The sequence below is a fragment of the Kryptolebias marmoratus genome, linkage group LG10 (assembly GCF_001649575.2).
Source record: "Kryptolebias marmoratus isolate JLee-2015 linkage group LG10, ASM164957v2, whole genome shotgun sequence".
In the NCBI taxonomy this organism is placed as follows: Eukaryota; Metazoa; Chordata; class Actinopteri; order Cyprinodontiformes; family Rivulidae; genus Kryptolebias; species Kryptolebias marmoratus.
In genome coordinates, this window is record NC_051439.1 from 12,186,831 (window position 1) to 12,195,910 (window position 9,080).

Consider the following 9,080-nt stretch of genomic DNA (forward strand, 5'->3'; position numbering starts at 1 on the left):
ACTTTGCTCTTGAACATGCTTGGACTAGCCATTAGCTCGTCACTCTGGTCAGATCTAAACTCTGATTTAAGCCCTGTTTGAACATAACTGATCTTCTGGAAACATTAGAAATTCTCTGGTGTTGATTTGAAAAATGTGATATGTTTACACGGTGCTGCTGTGCTGGTTGAACCTGTTGTGGTTTTAATGCGTGTGCAGCTGCGCAGACACCAGTCTCTCAAGCATGGAAGCAGTTACATCCAAAAGGGTGGACACACAGATGTTTGTTTGGACTGACAGTGGGGTTGGGCTGCTGCTACATGTTGAAAAGGGTGAGTAGCGCAAACAGCACTCTTCTATCTGCCATTATTATTGTTGTTGATCTACTCTTGCCTGTGTGGGACAGCTATTGACTGCAGCCATCTGCGGTGCGCATGTGTGACTTCGCAGGTTTCAGCTACCTTTAAATGCAAATGGGAGTGTCCGAAAAGTTCCACTCTGAGAGCTGTGTTCATAAAGTTTCAATGTCAGATCATCTGATCATGTTGTCGTGTGAAAAACAGTCAAACTACAACAGAAATGTTAGTTTAACTGAGAAACAGGTTTGTGTAAACGGCCTCTAAGCTTTCCACAAACCCCGCTTCAAAAGATCTGAACAGTCCCTTTAAATGTTGTGTATTCTTGAGCTAGTCTTTCCTTTGAGTAAATCTATATCTCCCCCCTTTTTCTGGCCTTTTTTCCCTCTAAAAGGTCTATTTGTGGAAGTCATTGCCTGCTGGTGTTTATGACTCTCACTGGACTCATGCTGCTGCTGTTTTTCCCCCCACGCACACACACACTCACGCAACACACACACACACACTCACACGCAGTGGGTCTCTGCTGCTGACACTCAACATAATTCTTTGCTGCATTTGCATCTGTAGTCACCATGGTGACCTTGTTTACGACTTCACCCCCCATCCAGCACGCACACATACAAACACGCTCACTCTGACAGAGAAATAAACAGGTTGCAGCTTCCTCCGTGTTTGATTTGGTGTTATAGGACCCCATCGGATCACAGCCCAGAGCAATCTGTACGTACACACACACAGCAGTAGGCCTGGATGGATGCAACGGGCCCATACTAAACACAAAGCTATAAGCAGCACACCACCTAATCACCTCCAGGCTGGTCTGGATAATGACATTTGTTAAGGCTTTCACTCAACCTGTCTGAGTCAGAAGGTCAGTATGGCTATGTTTTCCTCTCACACAACACTGATGCAAACTGAGAAACCAACAACCCAACAATGAAAACAAGTAGGAGGCTTTTTACATTGAGTCTGCAAAGCAATGGGTGCGTTTGGGTAAGCGAGCTTGTGAAGGCCAACCTTCTTAGAGGGCAGGGCTTTTTTTTCTTGAGAGGGGGAATCTGTTATGCAACATGTGAGAGCCTGTAATGACGCCAAAGAGCCTGCTCCTCCTGGCCACCTCTCAGCCAGGGTACACACACACACACATATACACACTGGAACACACCTCCTGGCCTTCTTTCTAGCCATGCATGGCTACACACCCAGGTGGCCTTAATGGGTTTAAGAGTGGTTGGAGATCCTCCTGCACTTCTGTCCAGACCTGAGCCCTCCTGTCTCTGCATGTGACTGCACAAGGAGACGCGTGAGAAGTCAAGGCAATAAGAGGTCACCAAAACATACCCGTCCTGTAGCCTGTTTTTATAAAAAACTGGATATGTTTTGGAAGATTATATTTATTTATTTTTTACTTTTTCGATATTGTTAGAGAATACATATGGTATACGTCTCACAGGAAAATGACAGTATCATTTATATAGTCAGTTGGTACTTTTGAACTTTTTTGTGCACTTTAGCATTTAAAATGAAGCTTTTTCGTGATATGTTTGAGTCAGAAGACAACACTCACCAAGCTATCTCAAGAGAGCATTATTTAACTTTAATGGCATATGCTGACAGGCTCCCAACTGAGTGGCCCAATTTGCAACAGATGCACACGTGTACTCGGACACACCTATATGATCCACAGCCAGAGGTCCTGTCTGAGATCACCTGCAGGGGATAAAAACTCTGCTGTAATTCCCTGTTTTCACATGTGCCACTCTCCAAGTCTGATTAGTAAAGTAGAGCAAAGCTTGAGCTGTTTTAAATGAATTATTACTTTTCTAGTTTGACCACCTATCTCAAGTTCAGCCTAGCTTATCATTGCTCCGCGGTGCTAAGCATTTTTTACAATTAGTTCACCCTTTGAATGTGTAAATGAAACTAAACTCAGCCTCTCTGTAAACTTAGCAGATAGATGTGTATGTGTTAACCAGTGGCTCAAACTTACAAAGTAAAATACCCACTTTCAGAGCTTTTAAAAGTGGCTTCTTATCAGATACAGTTCTGACGTACTTCTGACGTGCCCAAAGCATTTCTTGCCCCTGCTCCATATTGTGACAACTATGACGTACCCTGGTGCTTCAAGCTCTTTCTGCTCCCACGAACTGCAGCACAGAGGCGCAATAAATACTTTGATAACAGCTCAGTCTGTATCTCGGGTAAAAACAACACCGCGGTCTTTGCAAGACTTCTTTTGTAAGGGTTTGGTTTGGGATTCGTGAACTGAACGAAACAATTGGTTCCAGATTGAGGCAGGCTTCTGCTCTCCCCAGGGGGATGGTTTAAATATATCAGAGTGGAGAGAAGCAGTAATGACAGTGGAAATGGTGAGAAAGCAATCGAGAAAGGAGGAATGAGTGAAATGGAAAAGAATTCAACCATGGGCAGTGTGGGAACATTCGACTTTAATGAGGAAAATAGATGTCAGGACGAATGGTAAATAAATTGTATAAAGTCAACCATTTTTTTACAATGAATTTGAAAGAGTAGAAAACAGTTTAGACATTAAAAAGCCTTTGTTTGAACTTGAATGAAGCCGTCTTAAAAAAATATATAAATAAAATGAGAACTTAAACAGAATTGAAATGCAATCACAAGGTAACAACAAATTTTAAATGTACATTGTTAAATAATATTTTATTAATACAAAGCCAGTAGCCAGAGCAGCAATTTACAGTTGAATTTTCACAATTTAAATATGTCTGAGTTGCATAATTTACATTTACATTTATTTAATATAGAGCCATTTCCTTCCTGTATGAGCACACGAATGTTTATGCAAATTATTCTAACGTTTAAAAAAAAAACAAAATCGATGTAGATGCCTCTACATTTCCTACATTGCCTCTCTGGCAATGTAGGAAATGTTCTTTGGATTCTATTATTTGAATATGTGCTAAAAAAAATTGATTAAGTTTGAGCCTTACACTATTCAAATTGATATATTGTTTGTGAAAAATTTAGTGATTATTGTTTGTATTTCTCAAGAAAAACAGGCTTATTGACTAAAGATAAATACATTTAATAGAATATGAACAATCGGTATCTTGCTAAGTAGCTAAATGTAAAAGAAAAATATGCAAACGTTAAACTTTCCATCATATTTCTAGTTACTGTGTGGCAATAACAATAACAACTACCTAGAACCAATCAAAAAACAAGTCCATACCACTTGAAGTGACATCAAATGCCTTTTAATAACATTTATTGTATTTATTATTTTGTTTTCAAAGATTGTATATTAAAATGATCTACAGGTTTTTTATGTTGTTCCCTAAATTAAAATTTAAAAGTTTAGATGTAAAAAAATAATAAAAAAAAAAAACCTCTGTTATCATTCTGAGCATAAATCTAAGAGCAAATGGCCTCTGGTGATGTCCTTCCCTCAGGCAGCAGACATGGTCAGTCATCTCATATAAGTTGTGCAGTGGTTTGATTGTTCGACCTTGGCTAGTCTCCATAACAGTATCGACAAAGAAGCATTAGCCACTTTTTGAGCATCAAATTGCTTGTTTGGTGCTAAAATAACTGAGAAGACAAGTCATGGTGTCAACTTGTATTGTAATACGAAACAATTCATTCTGAATGCACATTAATGAAACAGTGTCTAAAAAAGCAGCATTAGCAAACAGATTTATCTTTCCAAATAAAGGTAAATCTTTGGGCTAATGTTGCCTTTTACCTTTTTAAATAAAGCCCCGTTAACAAATTGTCAATCATTGGTATCATAACTTAACAGCTGCATTGAATTTTTTACTTTTAATCTTCCCCATTTGGAGACTAAATTGCTCTGCAAATGAGAGCACGTTATGTAAAAAGTCAATGAACTTAAAATACTAGCAACCAAACTAATTAAAAGCATGCCTACTGCACTACCTGACCAAAAAAAGTCACCACCAAAAAAAAAAGATTGCACACTCTAATATTTTGTTGAACCGCCTTTAGCTTTGATTACTGCATGCATTCTCTGTGGCATTGTTTTGATAAGCTTCTGGAATGTCGCAAGATTTATTTCCATCCAGTGTTGCATTATTTTCTCACCAGGATCTTGCGTTGATGATTGTAGAGTCTGACTGCTGTGCAAAGCCTTCTCCAGTACATCCCAAAGATTCTCAATGGGGTTAAGGTTTTGGACTCTGGTGGCCAATCCATGTGTGAAAATGATGTCTCACGCTCCCAGAACCACTCTTTCATAATTCAAGCCAGATGAATCCTGGCATTGTCATCTTGGAATATGCCCGTGTCATCAGGTAGTCAGCTGATCTAATTCTTTGAGCACATACTGTTGCTGAACCTCGACCTGACCAACTGCAGCAACCCCAGATCATAGCACTGCCCCCACAGGCTTGTACCTTAGGCACTAGGCATGATGGGTGCAACTCTTCACCTGCCTCTCTTCTTACCCTGATGCCTCCATCACTCTGGAACAGGGTAAATCTGAACTCATCAGACCACATGACCTTCTTCCATTGCTCCAGAGTCCAATCTTTATGCTCCCTAGCAAAATGAAGCCTTTTTTCCTGGTTATCCTCTCTGATTAGTGGTTTTCTTAAGGCTACACAGCTGTTCAGTCCCAACCCCTTGAGTTCCCTTTGCATTGTGTGTGTGGAAATGTTCTTACTTTCACTATTAAACATAGAGTTCTACTGTTGTTTTACTTCGATTTGATTTCACCAAATGAGCGCCGATCACAATCATTCAGGGTTTTTTTCCAGTCACATTTCTTCCTCGAAGATGATGGGTCCCCACTATCCTTCCAGTTTTTAATAATGCGTTGGACAGTTCTTAACACAATTTTAGTAGTTTCTGCAATCTCCTTAGATGTTTTCTCTGCTTGATGCATGCCAATGATTTGACTCTTCTCAAACAGTCTGACATCTTTTACGCGACCATGGGATGTGTCTTTCGACATGATTATTTAAAAAATGAGAAGCAGCTCATTGCACCAGTTCGGGTTAAATAACTTGTTGCCAGCTGAAACATAATCACCCATACAGTAATTATCCAATAGGAGGTTTGTACCTATTGTACCTATAAGTGCTGCAATTCTATTGGAACATAAAGAACATACTTTCTATCCTTGGTTAGATTGGCCATGGTATGGGTTTTCATCATGACTTTCTCAGGACATACCTTCGTACAGTTAAAAAGCCTGCTTAAGTCCTGATGTTGCTGCTTGCAAAATCAAAACTGATTACATTTTATGTTTGTTTTGCAGCTTACAGTTACAGTGGGAGGTGACACAGAATCAGTGTTTGCTCTTATAAACTCAAACTCTTTCAAAAGTGTGTGCTTAAGCCTTGAGAGGACGTAGCTAAAAGGACCTCGTGAGGGTTTGGCTAAGGTCCAGCTGCCTTCACGCAAACAGAAACACACACACTTAGTCCTCATCTTGGGTGATTACATAGCCTTTCAAACTCATTTACACACACAAGCATTCAAGCCGAAAGCTAATTTGTTCCAGCGTACACAAACAAGCACACACTTATGCATTGACACGTAGCGCGAGGATAAAAAGTGGAACAATGTAAGTGCAGAAGAGACAACACAATTACACGCACATGCAGGTTCACACACATATAAACCATAACTATGTCCAATTCCGATTCCAAATGTTCAAATATGACAATGAACTGATATGACAACCATGAATTGTAATATCAGTCAATCTGAGTTTGATTCTTTAATGGATTAGATTCTACTCAATAAAATTGGAGCTTTTGTTTTTTCTCCCCACTTCCTGGATTCAATCCTGCATCCTGTGGTCATTAGGTGAGGCAGTATCTGTTTGGTCTCATGATTACTCATCATCTGCAGGTGTGGATTTGTGTGATTCAAACACTGACTCAAACACACTCAAGACACAGGGGAAATGAGACAAACTGCTGCTGTGACGTTTTAGATCAAAGTTGATGTGTGCCGTGTGTGTTTCTGGAGACAGTTCTCCAGTTGTTGTGTCCCAGAGATTCATCCCCAGGCTATCTGACACCTCTTCCTGTTTGGACATAAGGCCCCTTAGGACACACACACAGCTGTGTACAAAGTTAGCTCCCTCTTTTTGGATACACTCACACACCACAGTGTTGCCTGTTAGATTCCATTTATCAGCCTTGTTGGTGACACATTCTCCTTTTCATGTGTGACCAACAGCCCTTGGTCACATGAAGGATGTTACAACAGCTGTGATGTGCACACAGAGGAGCATCTGTGTATACACATGGGTGTGTGTGTGTGTTTGCATTAATGTATGTGTGCATGCTCTTCTTAGTTCAGTCAGAGCCACTCAAATTTCTCCTGGCATCACCTTGTCATTTCTGTTGTGTTCAGACTGAGACATATGAAAAGAAGGCAACAAACAAATTTAAAACTGCAGCTGCATCCTTGAGGACGAATAATCAACAATCACAAAGGATGGAGACAAAAAAGCCAAAGCAAGGTCTCATACCTGCTCTATTTGGAGTGTTTGAACCAAAATGCAATGCTTTTGCATTGGTACCAAAACAAATGCATGAATGACATTTACATAGGCAGTCTGAACAGTACAGACATCCTGAAATACTTGAAGAATCCCACATGATCACAACTTCTTGACATAGTGAGGGCATGTAATGTCAAGCGAGAGCAAGAAGCATCTCCTTTGTTGTTGCGGTTATCAGTGTGACAAGTGCTTTCGTGAATATTGGCAATGAAATAATAGTTTTTGTGACAAAAACCTCAAAGATACACCAAGTTTATTCACACAGATGCTAAAAATCACATAGATTGTTTTCTAAACTTGAATAACCACACTGATACTGCCAACACAAGTTATGGAAAATATCTGAATAATGACACAAGACAATAAAAAATCTTTTCCAATAGCGAAGCCAAAAAGTTTTTCAAATGTGAAGGATCTTGAATGTACGCAGCACTGATGTATGAGTCAGGGAGCAAATTCTTACCTCCACATATCAAAAGATGGGAAGTCTTACCATCAAGACCTGACGAGTGTGTTGATTTGTTTAGTTTAAATTTGTGTGCAGACTCACAATAACTAATTTTTTTGTTTTGCCTCAGATTTTTACATTTGGCTTAGGTTTATCACTTATGTCATTTATAGGTCAGGAGCACAATTATGTCTTCATTTTTACTCACAGTGACATATAAGCTAGAACTAAGTCAAAAACATCGTGATTTTGGCTCTTTGACTGAGGCTTTGGGTACTTTTTGTAAGCTCTGATGGTCTGATTGTCGTATAAACAAAATGCCCAGTGCTGCTTTCAGAATAAAGTACACAACAGAAGTCGTTACTGGCCAGGAAAATATGTCAGTGATTATGATCATTAAGACAGCCCCAAAAGGAGAAACTCTGTGTTGCAAAAGTGAGTACATTCGTGATCTGCAGCAAACTACCAGAACATCTGTGAATCTTGGAAAAGTTTAAAGAGTAATTTTTTTTGTTTGTTTTTTTAGTCAACCTAAATGCATAAAATGGCATGTGAACCACCAGCACGCCTTTCAGTTTTGGACCATTTGGTTGTTTCTCTCTGCGTCATGACTCCAAGTGAAAAAGAATCCCCAGAGAAAATGAAAGCACTGATTGTGAGTCATCACAAATATGGAAAAAGAACCAAAAAAAAAACTCACAACAGGAGTTCAGCAGGAGTGGTTTGTAAAAACTGCACATGACTACGTCTGGTCAACACAGAAGTAAAACAATAACTGAGAGGGGATTCAGATTAGACCAGTTTAACATTTAATTGAAAATCTTACCTAAATTATGAGTTGAATTTTTCTAAAAGCATTTCTTGTTCTTGTATCACTAACATTTGATTCCTGCTATGGACACCTTCTGGTATGGTGTAGCGCATTTATCCCAAACACACAGGGTCTGATAAGGGAGAAGACACGGTGCAATAGAGTAGCTTCTTAGCCACCAAATGCTGCAAATCCCTTCTTTGATACGAGTAAACCTGTGAAAGATGAGGGGAACATCTTAACCAGTCATGCCAGTTTAGGCAGCCTCAATGTAAGAGTTGACATACAGTATGTGGGAGATAGAGGAAGAGCAGAGCAACCCTCTTCTTCATCTCTGGGCAGCAGGATTAGAATGTTTACTCCCAAACGCTGAAGCAAGAAGCGTGCACAAATACATACACACCAAGATGCACGCAATCTAGACACTGTACATGCAAACAGATGAGAGAACAGACATGTGTTGTGGATGCATAATTTCAAATATATAAATACACACTTGTATCGATCCAGTTCATTCAGCTGGCCTGGCCTTGTTTTGTGTATTTGTTGGTGCTGAGGTCTGCACCCATCTGCTCCTATGTGTGTGTAATCTGCCTCAGACAGGCTACGGCGCTTAGAGAGGCCAGACTGCAAACACTGCACTGGGATGAGACACCTGCCACAGGGCTAAGACCACAGCCCTGACGCACAAACACACACACAGATGGAGAGGCCATGGTTACCAGGGACAAACGTGTCCACACTTACTCAGTTACTGTGCAAGCTGTACAATGATCACGTGTTTCTGTGCTGTTTAAAACCACATTTTTCTGTCCTGTCGATAATTAGTTGGTATTAATCAAAGCCATATTTGACAGCTCCTTATTTACAGTGTTCATATTGCTCCTGGTAAAGATGGGGGGGAAAAAAAATCTCTACTTCTCCTCGTCTTGAAGTCTAGCTTTGAGCATCTGCTGTCAGGGT